Below are 18,088 nucleotides of genomic sequence, written 5' to 3'. Positions count from 1 at the left end.
ATACTTACAGCTGTCTTTGAACAAAACTGGGTTTTCTGTGTTGTGGATGAGGGAATTGAAATTTGTCAGTTTCAATCTTCTGTTCCAAAGAATATCAGCCAAAAATTGGTGTATATAAGAACTGCTATAAACTAGATTAAAACCTATTAAATCCGAATGTTTGCTGAATCTGCCAAGGTATCTCATAGCTCTGATTCCTCACAGGGTTGCAAGTGTGTCTATTTCAGAGCCACTCAACACACTTCAGCCTAGAGCTACAGGGTCAGGTTAGGTCAGGTTTTGCATGTAATGGCTCTTCCCCTAGCATCCAAGCCTCTCTTCACGTTGGTCTCTACTCTTCTGGCAGAAAGCAGCAAGAGGTGTGTTTGTGAAAAGAAACAAACATGTTTCTTGCCTGTGGTGGGAAGGAAGGAGAGCTATAGTTTAGACAAGGTAATTGGATGGGCCAGGCACCAACTTGGTTGGATCTGGGGAGTCCGGATGAGGAGGTGAGAGCAATGGAGAGACTGGTGCAGTGCATCAGGGTGATAAGGAGGAGGTCGGAGCTAACTAAGAGAAATACAGGCTTAGAGTTGTTTAGGAGGAGGATAGGGAAAACCTCCTGAGCAAGAAGGTTTGGATGTGGCTGAAGGGAGCAAGAGGCAAATAAGTTATTTTTTTTTAAAGCCAACCAACCAATACTGCCCTCCACCCCCAAACAAGTAAAGAAGTATTGTGGTAGGGAGACCAGAGCAGGTTGGGAAGCTCTTCAGACCAGCAACTACTTGAACAAGGAAATTTGGTAGATGATTGGTGGCCTTAGCCTGAATAAAGGTCAGAGACAGTGACTGAGCATAGGGTAGAAAAGTGACAGCATAGGCAGAGGTTGTAGAAAACTGTGCTGGAGGGATGAAAAAAGGAGCACCGTGTAGCTGTGCTACAGTCTGGAATGGGACCTGAGGTTTCTGTTTCTTCCATTGTTCTACATCTATTCACAGGGGAGCTCCCAATGAAAAATAAAATATGTATTTGTTAACCAAGTGCTGCCCTCCCATCACCTCTGCTGCTCTTTTGGGCACAATAGCTTTTTTATTTAGTGTACTTGCTACAAAAATCTGAGTACTGTATGCCTATGCCAGCCAACATAATCACATAGTAATCTGTTCTCCCATGTGACCTGAACTGGAACTGGATGAGCAAAGCTTCTTTGTACAGAGGAAACTGCCATGGGCTGTGTTTCATCACAGCCTTTACTCTGCTGTGGTCTACAGCTGAGGAAAGCAGACTGTTGCTGTCACATTTCACTTTAGCTTGAATGGCAGATATCTATGCAGGAAAAACCCTCTGTCTTGTTGATGTCTGTAAGAGTTTGGTTCCACCAAGTGTTTGTTGGAATGGATAGACTGCTTATGGTTTGCTTTCAAAATAAATCTGGCATAATTCATGCAGCTTTCCCTTTTAAAAGCAAAGCCAAGAACTCAAGGATCCGGAAATGCCAAGGGAAAAAAAAAAAGTCTTGTGAACTTAATTGAACTTCCTATCTGTGTGTGTTACAACATTTATGAAGTGATCATGTACCATTTTTATTCTGTGACAGTCCTGCAACAGAAAGGCCTTTGCAATTTTAGGTGGCAACCTTATAATTCCTTTTGAGAGCATATGGGTTTGTGATGAGCCACTCCATAGCTTTCCTGCTCCAAAGATCAAATGAGGCAAAATCATGTGTCTACAGGGACTCCACTACCCTTTGAAGTAAATTGCATCTTCACATTCACTCCAGTAGGTTTTGGAGCAGGCTCCAAATTAAGACAAAATTTAGAATGGAATTTCTTCCTTTTCCAATGACCTAATTGCTGGGAAGACATGTAGAACCACTGCTTCAGTGCAGCTCAGTCACTTTTAGAAGATTTTTCTTCCCCCCCGACACTAAATGATATAAAACAAAGTTTTTTAAATATTTATCTAAATGCTTCACTGCTCAAGTGTGATCCATGATGCAATTTATTAGGCTTCTCCTTAGGTGGAAAAATATCCTGAGTAGTAAAGATTTATGTTCCAATCCAGTAATGTAATTTACAGTGTTTTAAAGGATCTAAAATTAGGTGAAAATTCAATTCCTTTTATAATCGAGGGAGTTACAAAGAACAAAGCAGTTGGTAGTGCAAGCTGTGTGTAATTGTGATGGAAGTTCCACAATACTTCATTGTGGTATCATTGGAGAGCATTTTATGGGGTTTGGAAATCTACATAGATGTATTGCTTATCTTTCAATCAAGGAATGCTAACATGGAAAAAAAAAAAAAAAAAAACATAAAATTATTTTGATCTGGCTGAAAAACAGTTATTGAAAGCAGGTCTTTTGTTTGACGCAGAAGTACCACTTCCATACATCTATGTTGAAGACTTACTGTAACGGTCTGATCTCCTTTCTCAGTGTGTAGCAGTTGTGCTAGAGGTAATACTCTCACATAAGTTGCCTTGGGAAATGGGAAAAGGCCCTGGCTTGGAGAACTGCACTAGAATCCTGTGGAAACACTGGGAAAATGCCACTCCGGAGCCATAAAAAGATTTAAACTGAGCAAATAGTTTTGAAAGGATACTTTATGTAATGGATTTTTGTCTTGCTCCCTGTGTTTGCTGAATGTCCATGAAGAAGGTGGTAATGTGCTCAGTGTATTTGCTGTTCAATAAAATTTAGGCAGCAAACAACACTCCTCAATACATATGGATTTCCTTTTTTTTTTTTTTTTTTTTTTTTGTGCATACTTGTGACCAGACAGTGGGTGATACTTCTTTCTGGTTTGACCGTATCTGACCAAAATCTCATGAAAAGAGGATTTTCTCTGAGTGGCATAGAAAATGCTTACTCTAATAAAGTTTAGTCACTTGCTGCTTTGAAAGGCAACTGCAGAGTGAGGATATGTGGGCCTGGTGTAATTATGTTCTGTAATAATTATCACCCCATTTGGAGCAGGCTGCAGGTTTTGTTCAGGGAAGGTTACTGGATATGGTTGATTCGGTTGTCCAGATCTACTCTTTTTTTTTTTTTCTCTCGCCAGCTGAATTAACCGTATCACAACTCAAAGAGCACCTGTTCTTATTGGAGGCAGAGAGCTTCAGTGCCATAGTGTGTGTCCCCTGCAGTCTGCCTCTTATCCGTAAAGTCTCTTTCTAGAGCAGCAGATTCGGCTGTCCAGAGCTGATAATGTGAGTGACATCACATTGCTGCCAAAAAAGATAGGGAAGGTGGCCAACATGGAGATGGGACAGAAGGGCCAGATAAGTTTGGTAAAGAAAAATAAATACAAAGGGAAAGTCGCAGGTATACTGTTTTGAAAAGGGTTTCTTGAGAACTGCAGCTCATAAGGGTCTGAGTCCTTTCCCATCTCTTGGCTTTTGTGGCCCTCCTCAACTGTGCTGTAGCCACAGTGCCAACAGTTGTCCCCACAAATACCTTAAAATAACTGAGCTAAATGCATTAAACAGTGTTTGTTTGTTTGTTTGTTTCCTTACACAAAGTGCCTTTGGCACAAATACTGCCTTTATCAGGTCTAAGCTTCTGGCTCTGGAGGTGTCAGGATTTTGACAGTGGTCAATCCTATGGGGGTTGGTTGTGGGACTGGTCATACGCCAACCACCCTGTCATTCCAAAAGGGAAGCAGTTGGTCTGTTCTGATTATCAGCAGGTTGCGTTGTATACTTCTTTTCTAACCAAAGAAGAGAAAAGTGTGTGGGTATTGCTATTGTGATGGTTGTAGAGGACAAAATGAGTATCCCAAGTCTTCTGTTTAAGCCAGAATATTGGCTGCTGGGAAAAGAGTAGCCCTCTTATTTCATGTCACAGCAGCTGAGCATTCAGGCCCTGTAATATCTGCTCTGAAATGTGAGTAGGGTGGATTTATTTATTTATTTATTTATTTGAAGATAAAAAGGGGGGAAAGGGTTTTAGTCTTACTTTTTGTTATTTGGAAAGACTGGCTTTTTTTTTTTATTTTTTATTTTTTGGTGGTGAATGAGCTTCATTGCTCCATGTTTTGACTTGGAATTAGTGAACCTGGAGACAATGCAGTAATTTGTACCTAAACAATTTCTTGATCTATGGTTGGAGGAGTGTAGGAAATCCCAAAGGTGGTTGGATAAGCACAAACTGTGAAGGGCAAAGTGCTATGGCAAAACAAGCGCCCTGTGGAATTTGCCTACCTGCTGAGCATATTTTTCCCTTATATTAAAATGTAGTTTGCATGCTCACAGGCATGACTATAATATTGTGCATTTGTGGTCTTGCTTATTTGAGCAATAACAGAAATTAACTGGACAGTCCTAAGTAAGTGCTGATAGCTTTAGAGTGCAACAAACCACTAGCTGATATATAGCTCCTCTTTTCTATACCCTTTCCACCATGAATTACATTACCCAGATGTTTCAGTTCAGATAGTCACAGAGCTTTATCAAGCCAAACTTAATTATCTAAGGGATTCATCTGCCTCTGTGTGGTTTGACCTTGAATGACAGCTGTGTGTGATGGGACAATCTTACAGAGAATGGGAAAGGAAAATAAAGCAGAAAGCGGATGACTAGAAAGTGTATTGTGGGCAGAGAGTAGAATGGTGTTTAAAAATAAATAAATGCATAGCAGTGAAGAAGCCATAAATGGTTTCCAACAGTGCCAACAAGGACAGAAGCAGGACCAGCCTGTGCTCACTCTGAGGAAAGGGGAAAGGTGAGAAACAGTGTGGTCTTTCAATTACTTGCTGTTTGGGGATGTGAGGTTTTCATACATGCAGGGAGGTACCGTTGAGAAGCTGAGGTGCTGCTTGGTGTTCTGCATGGGGTAGTTTAAATTAGCTTACACTCGGGTAGTCTCTTTTAGCCTCTTAGAACAAAATGCATTGTACTTTTAAGTACCTTGAAGCGCTGCTCAGTGTCTCTTGATGGCAGGTCCTGATCTTGGTGATGCAATTGTCAGTACTTGCCAGCACAGTACCAGGTAAAGTAAGGTCAGACATCCAACTAAGCCGGGCTTGATTGACACGATCTCTCTTTTCCCCATAAACATTTGGTTTTGTTCTCATGTAAGCTTATTATCTGCTAATTGTTAGTTAAGTAATGCAGTTTTACATGTTGTTTGATATTTGATAACTAATACAAATGTGTGGTTTTGTATTGTGAATGAAAAAAATATCAGAATGACAGAATAGGACTAGAGCCTGAGAGTGTTTAAGGAACAATATCAAAGGTTCCTTGCCTTTGTGTCGTTATCAATAAAAGATTAGCATTTCCTGAAATATACCACTGCAATTAGAGTAGTTTAAATACATTTATTTTTTCATAGCCAGAATTGAAATGCTTGAGTACTGTGGGGGAATGGACCGATATTTCAGCAAAATATTTTGAATTTTCATGCAGTCAAATTCTGTGGTCTTTTGACCTTTGTTAGACTAAACTTAGTGTAAACAGAAATACAATTTTGTTACTGAAAGCAGTAAGTAGTTACTGAAATCAGTAAGCAAGCAGTTTTTGAGGAAGCATGTTCCATTTTGGGGGGGCACAAAACTTCTGTGTGACCTTTTATGTAGTTCTAAAGATAGAATTAATTCTCTAGTTTTAGATGGGGAAAATAAAATTAAGTTTTAATGGCTTGGAGCTTTTATCTTGCTCTTAGGGGAGTTTGAGGTTATTATTTGGAAAAGAATACAAAAGCAGAAGAGAGTTCAAAGATAAGAAATCAAAGATGAGAATACTAGTGATAAGGCTAGAGAAAAATACACCACCTGCTCTGAGCTGACTTTTTGGTTATTGCTTTTTACCACTAAGGAAAGGCTTGCATTTATCAGACATGCAGGTTACACCAAACTCAAAAATTACAACCTGTCTGGCAATTAAGGAAGCCATGACGTTAATAACAGAACTAAAAGCCTTTATTAGAGTCTGTACCAACCTATTTGTTTCCAGACTTCTTTTGGATTTTCCTAAACAATTTTGTATAATGGGCAGATCTGAAGTGTTCTCATTTAGAACATGAGGCAGAAAGTAAAGCAGTAATTTTTCTAGCAAACTGCTAAGTTTCACTGCAATAAGAAATACTAATTGTAAAGGGCAGCAGATAGATAAGCTGAAGAAACTGGAAAGATGAGTACCTTTTAACTTGCATAGCAATTTAAATTAAGCAATTTAAATATAGAGAAAGTATAAACCATTTTAAACATCTAGAAGGTAAAAGCAAGTTTAAATATATATATATATTTTCTAATGCAGTCTTTTACTGAGCAAAATTTTGAGCAGGGGAAAAATCTCCAGACACCATATGTCTGAGTTCAAACATGTTCACTGACTGGAAGGAGTTATTCAGGAATTCAGAAATACCGAGGAGTAAAAGATGAGGTTTCAGACAGTCCTCCTTATTATCACCATATTCTACTAATCCACGTTTCTACTCAGAAATATCATTATAACAACCCAGACTAAACTCACATGATTTGTTTTACCTTTCTTGTGTGTCCCTTAAAGGAATGCATGGGAAGTCATCCACCCCCATAAAAGATGTTTGTCTCTGTATTAATAGTTACTCCGTAGGCAATGTGTTAATGAGATGTTCAAGAACTAGCTGTTTTGTTCATAGGGTATGACCAGCTGAAGTTTTCACATATTGTAAGTTGCTTTCTGTAAAGCCATTTATGAAGGCAGCTCTAGTTCACAGAATCATAGAACGGCTTGGTTTGCAAGGGACATTAAAGATGATACAGTTCCAGCCTCTTTGACATGAGCAGGAATGCCACCCACTAGGTCAGGTTGCCCAGGGCCTTGTACAACGTGGTCTTGAACACCTCCAGGAATGAGGCAAACACAGCTTCTCTGGGTGACCTGTTCCAGTGCCTCACGACCCCCTGAGTGAAGAATTTCCTCCTAACATCTGATCTAAATCTCCCCTCTTTTAGTTAAAGCCATTCCCCCTTATCCTATCATTGTCCGTCCAAGCAAAAAGTTCTCTTCATCTTTTTATAAGCCCCCTTTAAGTATTGAAAAGCTGCAGTAAAGTCACCCCTGAGCCTTCTCTTCTCCAGGCTGAACATCCCCAGCTCTTTCAGCCTTTCTTCATAGCAGAGGTGCTCCAGCCCTCTGATCATCTTTGTTGGCCTCCCCTCGATCTGCTCTAACAGCTCCAGGTCCTTCTTGTGCTGGGGGCCCCAGACCTGGGCACAGCACTCCAGCTGGGGCTTCACAAGAGTAGAGCAGAGGGGCACAATCCCCTCCCTCGCCCTGCTGGCCATTCCTCTGCTGATGCAGCCCAGGATGCAGTTGGCTGCCTGAGCTTCAAGTGTGCTCTGCTGGCTTGTGTCCACCAGACAGCTTTTTGTCCACCATAACCCCCAAGTCCTTCTCTGCAGGGCTGCTCTCAGTGAGTTCTTCTCCCAGTCTGTCCTCATGTCTGGGAATGCCCCTACCCAGGTGCAGCACCTTGCACTTGGACTTGTTGAACCTCATTATGTTCACATGGGCCCACTTCTCCAGCTTGTCCACATTCCTTTGGATGGCATCCTTTTCTTCTGTTGTATCAACTGCACCACTCAGCTGGGTGTCATCTGCAGACTTGCTGAGGGTGTACTCAATCCCACTGTCTATGTCATTGATAGAGATATTAAACTGTACCAGTCCCAGAACAGACCTCTGAGGGGACACCATTTGTCACTGGCCTTGACCTGGCCATAAAACCATTGACCACCACTCTCTGAGTGCAGAATTCAAGCCGATTCCTTATCCAATGAATGGTCCATCCATCCAATCCATCTCTCTCCAAATTAGAGATCAGGATGTCATGTGGGACTGTGTCAAAGGCCTTACAGAAGTCCAGGTAGATGACTTGGGTCGGTCTTCCCTTGTCAACTGATGCAGTCACTCCAGCCTAGAAGGCCACCAGATGGGTCAGGCATAATTTAACCTTGGTGAAGCTGTTTGGTATATGCTGTTTGCTTAAAGTATTCAAAGTCTTGTATTATGCTGTTAACATGCAGAAAATGACAGTCTTTTTTTTATTCCTTTTCCTAAATTGCTTTATTTGAGTTAATCAGAACTTTTTCTGATACACATAAGTTAAATAAGCCTATAAAGTCACAGGAAGTCCCGGAAGGACCTGAGAACAAACTGAAGTGTTAAGAGAAGAAGCTAAGGGGTGGTGGTCTTAGTGCTGTCATCAGTTGCATAATAAGAGAACCTGGCAAAGATGGAGCCAGATTCCTCCTGGAGATACAGAATGAGTGGCAAGGCAGAACTTGCAACAAGAGGAATTAAAATAAATTATTTACAGAGACAGCAGTCAAAGAGTGTAGCAGAGGCTGAGAGGTTTGAGGATATTTTTCCTTGGGGATACTCTTAACTCACCTCGACAGGGCCGTGAGCAGCCTGCTCTGACTGGACCTGCTTTCTAGGGCTTGGAAAATGGACCCAAAGAGCTCCCTTTCAACCTAAATTACTCTTTTGAGACAATTTGCCTTCATTAACTGTATTGATGACCTAGTACAATTTGACTTTAGTAATACAGTAACTTGTCAGATGTTGAAGTGTCAGTGGCTGAGAATTAAAGAGCTCCTTTGGGGTATCGCCTTACATGATGTGGGTATATTGAACCTGCTCTGGGATTTTTTTTGTTAGGACTATCTCACTTGGAAGCATAATCTTGACAGAAACATAAGGTGGAAAATATGGTAGTAAAGTACTTACTGTAGATGGAAAGAACACAGCTGACCAGAAGCTGAAAAAGGAGGTGAATGGAAAAGGCAAGCTGAAACTCCATATCAGAAGTAGCTACTAAATAAGAAATGCTGCTGTAATCACTTGACTGAAACAGTTTTCTTAACATGTTGTAAAATGCCCACGTTCCTAAAAAGGGGAAAATTAAAATCCTGCAGAAAGGATAACTAAGCTAGGAAATACACTTTTGTGCCAGACTTTACAGCTTCTGCTAAGAACCTTGTAAAAACAACTGGAGTTTTCCTCCAGTAAGTATTAAATCTTTGTCCTTGCTATTTCTACCTTCAATTAAATTAATGTTTAAGATGGCTCTCTTTATGTGCTTTATTTAATAACTTATTACACAAGTGAATCATTTGAAGAATTCTTCAGTGAAATATAGAAATAATTTTCTTGTAACATATCAGCAAATTAACGTCTTTGATGTATTACTGTAACTTAATATTCCAGCTTAGTTTTTGCTGATGTATTTACTCCAAAGTTGGAGCAGTTTAGAACAGTAAATGGTGTGACTGTGTATTCGATCTCATTACGGACTTGGTACAATAGCAGCCGAGCAGCTGGTTATTGTATAACAGTTTTTTGTAGAGGGCAGAAATTACAGGTAAAATTTGCATCTGGGCTCCACAGCATAACGAGTGTCATACATCATTCAGCAGGTCAGATATGAATTGCTGTAAGGTTTGCAATTGGCAGACAATGCTTATGACTGAAATGGCAAGATGCTTTAAAAAGGGTGTATATTTTCAGAATGTTTTAGAACATCTTAGTACATCTTTTCCATAGGTACCCAGGGCTGGATTTGATTATGCAGATCTATATGAAGAAACGTTTAAAGATCTATCACTGAGACTATACCTTTGATACTGTGAGGTTGTGCATTTACTGTGAGCCATGCTCTCTTAGCTTTCCTGAGTGTGTGGGTGATGTTCTCCACTCCAATCACTTTACCTATGGGGGCTGCTGTCAATAGAAAAGAAGATTAAAAACAAGTCATCTGCAAGTGAATAGGAACAGAAATTTAAAATCTCTGGTTCCATACTCATAAAAGCCCTTTTGTCTGGATACCCTGACACTTGTACAGACTGAGGCACGTTCATGCATTAGACAAATAGTTATATGAAATTATGATGACACCATTTGTTAAAAAGTTATGAAAAAAATCTGTCTCAGGTTATTGGACGTATTTGCACTGGATTAATGCAGATCTGGGGTAAGACATGAATAAACACAGTGGACATTTTAAATGTCTCGTGTATTTGTATTCAAAGAGTAATCAAGGTGTCACCTGTTGGTATTGCCTGTTGCTTTGGTTACTGTCAACATGCTCATTCCTAACTTTAGCAGTATAAAGGTATAGAGCTTGATGACTATCCTTCTTGAAGTTAAAATCTAGATATACTTGGCTAGGGAAAAGATCACTTTGTGCTCTGAGCAATGATTGGGTGGTTAGTGTGTTCTCAATTTTGTGTTTTCTTTAGTTCTTGGCAGCTCTTGTGGATGCTTGGAACCCAGTTTAGTTAGGAAAAGTCTTTTTTGGCTTCATGGAATATCTACTGGGGCTTCTTCATGGGCTTCTACTCTTTGCTCTTTGGCAACATCAGTCTCTCCACAAGAAACATGGGCAGGCTTGTTTTAATGTTTCTGCCTCTTGGTGGTGAGGCCAAGAACAGGTCAGTACAAGTTCTTCTTGGTCAATTGCAGGGTGTGAAACAAATGTGGAGGGACTGACAGGCACGACCAGATCTTGCACTTTCGCTTCACACTCTTATTTTTCACCAAAACTGTAAGCATCACTTCTGAGTGAAGTTTTGACAGCTCTTGTACTTAGGCTTATAAAACTTGCAACTATTTCTGATGCTTCAAACAAACCAGCAACTTGGACATCGACCTAAGCTACTCCCAAGTAAAATGCTTGTTTTCTCTCCTCAGTGCTTCACTTATGCTGCTGCAATTTATGTTTAGGGTGAAGATTAACTTCATAGGTCTTCTACCACCGTTTAAAAATGGACTTGTTATATCATGGTGCTATTCCTTGCCTATGTAATCTTCTTGATGCTTTGTATCTGTCTTTTAATAAACAGTGTGTGAGAGTTGATAAATTTCTGTTTGGAGAGCAATCACAATCATGCTTTCTCTACAGAAAACTCCAGGTTTTATATATTATCTTACAATATAGCCTTCAAGCTCATGTAATATTCTGCTCTCAGTTTCTGAGAGTGTTTGTTTTCACTGTGAAATATTTATTAGGCATTGACTCATTCTGTCCAAGACTAAAGAATCTATTGGAATTAGTGTCCAGTGTGGTGAGTGCTATCATCATAGTGAAATTTGAGCGTATATTTAAACCATATGTCTAGAGATAAATGCTCACTTCAGAACTAAACTTGTGCACAATTTGGGGTGCTCTGATAGTGCAGTAGCAAATGACTTGCAGATTTTAAATAGTATGCATTTTCTTTTTTTCAAGGCACTTTGTTTTGACCCAGTAAAAAACTTACACTCCTCAAATGCAATTCACATAAAGTACAGACTTAAATAATGGAGCAGCGACCAACAGGTCAGCAAAACAATGCTGTGTTGCCTATTCCCTTAAAAAATAAAGGTAAATTCTTTAGTAGAATTCAGTGGGCTTTTTCTGTGATGGATCCACTTACCTTATTTTACCTCTTGTCCTTGATATAAAATAATGTTTTGAAGAACTGAGGACTGACGAGTGAAATTTCTTACCGTCATGTATTCTTCAGTGGCAGATGAGTTTCAACAAAGCAGTTGGGGTGGTGGTGGGGGAATTACTGGTTTCACAGGTTTGGAGAGACAGCCTAGGAATGCCTTTTTAATTAATCCTTCAATTCATACAACACCGTATCTTAGAAAGTCAGACCAGAACTGTTATATTTCTGAAGTGAAAACATATGTCTGGGAATTCAATACCAGCCTCTTGTATCTCTTCTAGCTTAAGTGCCATCACTGCTGGGGTATTGGCATTGTTTTCTCTCTGTTGTTTTAACTTGCAGCTACACGGGGTGGTTTATTTACTTTATTACACTTTGTATAAATTTGTCATTTACAGACATATGAATGTAGGAGAAGTCCTGTGCAATGTGCCCAGAACTTAGGGGTATTGCTCACTTAATGTGAACTTAAGGAAATACTGTCCTATCGAGTAAGGATGTTAAAATCAGCAGTTATTATGCTCTTATTAGAGCATGGTGGTTGGCGGTCTGTAACGGTGATACAAGTCCTCGTTGTGTTTTACTTTTTACGTGCATTATTTAGGAACAGAGAACCCATTTCCTCCATCTCCAAACTCTGTAATAAGCCAGCAAAGCTGAATTGTTTTGCGCTTTTGGTGCTAGTGTATGCTAACAATGATTGATGTTGACTTTCAGATTTCACAAGGAAGACAGAACTCCTGTGTATATTTACAGGTTCCTTTTAGAAACTCTTAATCCTGTGTTGAAGGAAGCTTTATAAAAGACACCGCAAGTATTTTGCTTCTCATCTGTATTAGTCATTAACAATGATGTTTACCAAGTCCCAAAAATTCCCGAGGGAGGGGAACATTTGAAAACACTTGGTGGCTTGGATTTGTAGTACTTGTTTTCAAAAGTAATAATGTTAAGCCAAATGCTTGGCATTGTGTCAGGAGTAAGTAGCTCCACTATAACACTGCTGACAAAGCTGTGTTGCTGCCAGGGCCCAGGTTAGGTTCTGTGTGAGTCCGTGCCATGTCTCACCATGTTAGTTAGGCCATAACTTTGGTAGCTCTGTAGAGCACTGCTCCTGTGGAGTGTCACGGTGCCAGCAGAGGAATGGTGAGGCACTGGCACCAGTGGTGTCTTTGGTACTGACAGAAGTTGGAGCTGACAGCGTGCTGCAATTCTTTTATGAATCAATTTGATACCAAAACCAGCTATTGGCCTCTTCAGAGACGGAGTCTATCACAGTATGGTGGTACTGGGATTGCAGAGCACTCTTACTAGGGATGCAGATATAGCTCTACAGAGGAAAGCCTATGTAGAAATTAATCTGGGAAAGAAATGAACAATTCCAAAATAAATACAATTTGGCTGGTAGACTTGCTTCTCCGTTAGGATTTGCTGGTGCCCACAGTTGGAGCCTCAATGTGATTCCCTGGCTGATTTAGCTGAGAAAAGCAGCAATGTGTGCTTAGCCTAAGTCCCACGGGTGACTCTTCAAACATTTGATCACAGATCTCCAAATGAAAACACAAAGTAAAGAACAAGATGGTGAGAAAGGCTTACTCGACTAACTTAAAATAGAGGTATAAGCATGACCTGTTGTTACTGAGCCCCCATCAAAAGAGAAGTGCGCTGAGGGCAGGAGATACTCTGCACACACAGCTGGCCACTGCCCAGCAGGCCCCAAGGGCAGGCAGGCTTCTGCTTGGATAACTGAGTCCTAGGAGCCCACAGGAGCTCTGGATGGTGCTGAAAAAGGGATCAAGCATGTTGGGGGAGCTACATGAAGTGAGAGAGCAGCTCCTTGCATTACTATCAGATGTTGCCTTTCTTCAGCTTCTGTCCTAATGGCTGGAGCAATTTGACTTTAGAGCTCTGTCCTGGTTTTGGGCTCAGCATGGTGCAGGGTACACTCCTCTGTAGTGGATAAATTTGGTTTCTTTCTGCTAAGAAGGCCTAAGCCAACGTGCAGTAAATATACCTTCTGTTTGCTTGCAAATGGAGAAGCTGAAAGGAGCATGGGAAATTCTCCCTCGCTGTTCTTGATGTTCCTATCTTTGGATTAGCAGCAGAAAGCAGCTTCTCTTGTAGGATCTTTTTTTTTTTTTTTTTTTTTTTTTTTTCTGCTACAGTAAAAGCCGTTAGAGCCATCTGTTGCGGAAAATGAGCAGTTTGCAATATGTTACATCTGTAAATGGATAAACTCTTCCAAGCATTTTATATGTGTTTATATACATACTTCAGTGTAATTGCGTATAACTGCGGAACACAACTTGCTGCTGCATTTCCCTGTAGCTGAGAGCCAGTGTTTTTTTGCAAGGTGGGTAGCGGGTAATTAGCATTTCAAATGTATTTTATGTATGCATAGAAGATAATGGGAGGATTAAAATGGTAAAGTATTAATCTTTCTTGTTGTTCAGAACTGGCCGATTTTTTAAATATTTTGGCGTAAATATGTTCTGAAGGCTCTTAGCTAGGGTTATTTGATAGCAGAACTGTAACTACTACAACTTGGAGTGCTGGTATTATTTGATTTTTGTTCCAGACTAATCTTTCTCTGAAAGTATAGTGGGATACCAATTGAGCTTAATTATTTAAGATTCTCAGATAAGTAACCATATTGGAAGGCTTCAGAGCTTTTAAGCCAAATACTGTTTTGTTTTACATTTAATACCTAACGCAGAGAGCTGTTTTTTCTTTTTTTTTTTTTTTTAAAAAAAAAGGCAGCATAGCATGTTTAAAAAACATTTATCTCCAGAACAACTAAACATTTTTTTTTCTGCCTGTTTCATTAGAGATATCACATAGTACAAGCAGAAAAGTAAACTGTTAAGAATAAGAAAATCGTAACTTTTAGAGATAAGCAGTCATATGTTTCATATGATAGGACAGCTTTAAAGTAATTCATTAGAGAGAAAGATTCAGTATTACTATTTTTTTGTGTGATTTTAACTGTCTTTATATGTCACATTCACACATGTAGTTATTTACAGTCTAGACCCAGTGGTTTGCCTATACGAGGACAGATTTTTGTGAAACTCTATGGTATTTTAGCTAGATCCAATGGTCTAGAGTTTTTCCATGTATCAAGCCTAGTCCCTGTGCTTTCAGCTACCTGTGCTTCAGGCACCATCTCAGCAGTAATGCAGCAGAAATCTGAGACCCAATAGCCAAGCTAATAGGCAAATCATTTACTTGGCAGCCTGAATTTCACTGGGTTTTCATGTTATTCATGTTATTCAGTCCTGCTCTTGAATCCTCAGTTTGTGGAGTTCTGTTAGAGGATAGCCTGGACTCTGCTGACATTTTTCCTTTACGTTTTAAAATCATTTCTAACTTTTATAGCTGTGGGAAAGGGCTGTAGAATATCAGCTCTAATGGCTTTGAAAATGGAAGGGAAATTAAGAACGAATCCGCTTTCTTTTGTTTTCTGAGATAAAATATACCAGTTTCACGATTTGGAAGAAGAACACTGGGACCATTTAATGCTTTTGTTTGACAGTGTTGAGTTGCAAGTGAAGGATTTGGATGTGTGTTATTAAAGAAACAAGACTGAGAGTAAGAGTCCAACTGCGGGGCTAGCTAGCTGTTAGTGTGTCAAGATACAGATGAGTCTGTCTTCTCTCTCGCTTCTACACTGTTCCAAACAAAATCTACTCAATTACCACGTTAAGACACTGCACTGTCTTAGAAGATGCCATTTCATAAACAACACAAAAGCCCTGTGTGAGCTAGCCTTGTCACTGGAGTGGCAGATTGCTGGCGACTGATACAAATACAGTGAATGTAAATAATGGGGACATTTGTTAATTCTGTAAAAAGTCTCTGCCACTTGTCCACTAAAAAAACCACATCACTACTGCTTTCCTATAGCGGAGGACTGCTTTTGTCTGCATTTATCCCTAGGGAAGTTATTCTGTTCTCCTATCTGTTCACTCTCCTGTCTTTCATGTTAATGATTTTTAGTTTTCTCCTGCATATTACAACAGTGTAAGTGGGAAGGCAGTGAGAATTTTGAGAAGGAAGAGGTGACGGGTGGTGTTAGCTACAGCATAAAGGAACAAGAGAAAATCCTAGATAAATTTGTACAGAATACATGTATTTTAGCTACTGACTCTGATAGATCCTTTGCATTGCATCAAGTCAGTCTGTCTTCAGTGGGGACTACTCAGGGCATCCTGAAATGAGCACATTCAAATATGTCCCAGTGCTCCAGGTCTTGTGGGGTTTTTCCTTCCCTTAACTGAAACAAAGTCATTTGTATAGGTGCAGCAGAATTCTGTACATTGTTCTGTCATACATTAGACGTCTCAATTTCTTTTCTGTGACTTTCTGTTATCCCCTTATAACTGAACCAGCTGGTTCTATGGTAATGAGTCCTTTTGAACTGTCAGTGTGTGTATATTTCCATTTACACTGCTGGCACATTGTTCTGAACCTTCTCCCCTTCTGTCCAAGTAAATTACTTACACTATCAGATCTGTCTCATTGTTCACCATAGCACTGCTGTGGATTCTCTAGATACTCCTTGCTTGCTGAGTTTATTATTATTGCTCATTTTGCAAAGGGATCTTTCAAACTTTGGTAGCTGTAACTTTATATAATCCTCTTTAATTGTGGTTTGAGTCAGAATGAAAGGGAGGGAGGAAAAATTGTATTTTTAATTGCACAAGCTACCCTGTGGAGGGGTCTACCTAACCTATTGACTTCTCATTATACAAAAAATTATATTCAAATTAATTTTGACAGCTGGCATTTTGTCTGTATTAGCCGTGATCATTTAAACTTCCGTAGCAATTTACATGGCAGTTGACGTTGACCAGAATTAGTTTTTAATACTGATAGGAGACTCTTGTATTGTGATGTGGCTGATAATCAGGACTCAGAGTGTGGTCAAAGATAAGTAATTGAATTTTCATGTATTAAGATAGTACTGAAGATAGTGAGAAGTAAGGTGCACAGAGAAAGGCCACGAGGCAACAGTCACAGCTACAACAAACAACGAGGGAATTTTGAATAGACATAAGGAAAAAATACTTCAGAGTAAGATCGGTCAATGTAACAGGTTAGAGAAACCCCTATGCTGTAAAAATGCTGTGGTGAAAAAAATGTTGCATACAGAGGGAATGGAGGGCAATGAGAACTACTTGCTTTGGCTGATCACTGGTTTCCATTGAAGAATAGTCACAATAAAGTTAGGTCTGCTTTCTGTTATTGCTCTGGGCTCTTACTAGCCGATCTTCAGCTCTGGAACAACCAGGTGTTTTAGCAAGTTCCCGAGTAAGCACATAGAATATTAATTTAATCTGTTTGCTGAATCAGAACCTCATGAGCAACATGAATTCCCATCTTTGCTCATTTGCAGAAAGTTTATTCTCCAGCCACACAGATGAATGAGAAGGAATGAGCTTTGCTTCTTCATGATCAAGGAAGCCTTGGTGCCAACACCTGATAGAGTAATTCAGTGGGACTGGGAATTCCCAGTAATGTTTCTTAAAGAAAAAGGATTGCTGATCTCAGTTGGGATCATTCCCTGAAGGGGTCAATGGCCTATATTTTACTGCAGTTGAACAGGTAGCTAAACAGAGGAAACCTGTAAAAGCTTTTCTACCCAAAGCCCCAGTAAAATTTCATCCTTTTCTATAAATCTTGCTGATACTGTATTTTCTGTAACCTGGTCTTGCATCGTAATGGGAGATATCATGGAAGCACATAAAATCTTTAAGGCCTGAGAAATGGACGTGTGAAGCCAAGGAATGTGTTTAGTGGAGCTTTAGTCAGGCCCCAAGAGGCAGTGCTGATGTACTTGAACCTTTTGTGCCTGATGATTATTTTTCATTACAGTGTTGCCAAATGATAAACTACACAGGGAAAAGACAAGATCACTTGGGGCACTATATCGCTAAAGCTGCTTTATTGAAATTAATGGGTTATTTTCTCACTGACTTCTGTGGATCTCATATCCAACACAATAGGAAGTTTAGTATACTTTCAGAAATGGCATTTTATTTATTCAGATTCTACCTGTAAATTAGAGCTAGTTAATTTACCTCAAAATGGACGTCACTTTGATTTTGCTAGAGCTGTAACATAAAGGGAGAATCTCAAACGGAACTAGAGGAAATTGTTTTTCTAGTGCTACAAGGATTGCAATTTTTAGTGTGGACAAGTGGTTTTCCATCTCTTGCAATCTGTGGAGCACGAAGTATTTTCCAGCAGAAGCTTGTGATCTTAGTTTTATGAATTTTAAGCTCCTGACAGTAGACTTGGTTTTCATATTTACTTTAATGATTATGTGAACACTGGAAGATCCACAAACTAGGTTCAAAGTCCTCCATCTAGAGAGTTCGGCTACTCCAAAACATGCAGTGTTTTGAATTCTGCATGTCTTTTCTGAATATTTCTGAATACTTATAAGTAGAAAGAAATAGGAAGCAGCTAGTGCTACAGTTTTTACGCTTTGCCATGTATTAGAGGGGTTTATTCATTTCTATTTCATATAACTACCACTAGTGTTTCCTACCACAGGTACATACTATAGACATTATTTAACTTTTGGGGAGCAGTGTCTTGCAATTTACTTGTGCAGAAGCACACTGATGCTCTTGGCTCATTTTCATTTTCTGACCAGGATGCCAGTAAAACAAATGATTCAGACA

At 39.6% G+C, this 18,088-nt stretch overlaps 1 protein-coding gene across 2 annotated transcripts in view; it reads left to right on the top strand.

Moving 5' to 3' along the window:
* Positions 1–18,088, top strand: part of CPNE4 (copine 4) — a 235,874-nt gene that overhangs the window by 25,792 nt on the left and 191,994 nt on the right. Inside the window, exon 1 of one of the 2 annotated variants that reach the window (XM_035317054.1) lies at positions 13,673–13,749. The exons of the other annotated variant lie outside the window; for it this stretch is intronic. The gene's annotated coding sequence lies outside the window, so the exon portion shown is untranslated. Of the gene's footprint in view, positions 1–13,672; positions 13,750–18,088 lie in introns of those variants that run through there. 2 annotated transcript variants of the gene reach the window in all.

This window comes from Oxyura jamaicensis, chromosome 2 (genome assembly GCF_011077185.1).
Source record: "Oxyura jamaicensis isolate SHBP4307 breed ruddy duck chromosome 2, BPBGC_Ojam_1.0, whole genome shotgun sequence".
NCBI lineage: Eukaryota > Metazoa > Chordata > Aves > Anseriformes > Anatidae > Oxyura > Oxyura jamaicensis.
Note: the sequence above shows the minus strand (reverse complement) of the source record. Positions and strands in the feature narration are given on the sequence as shown.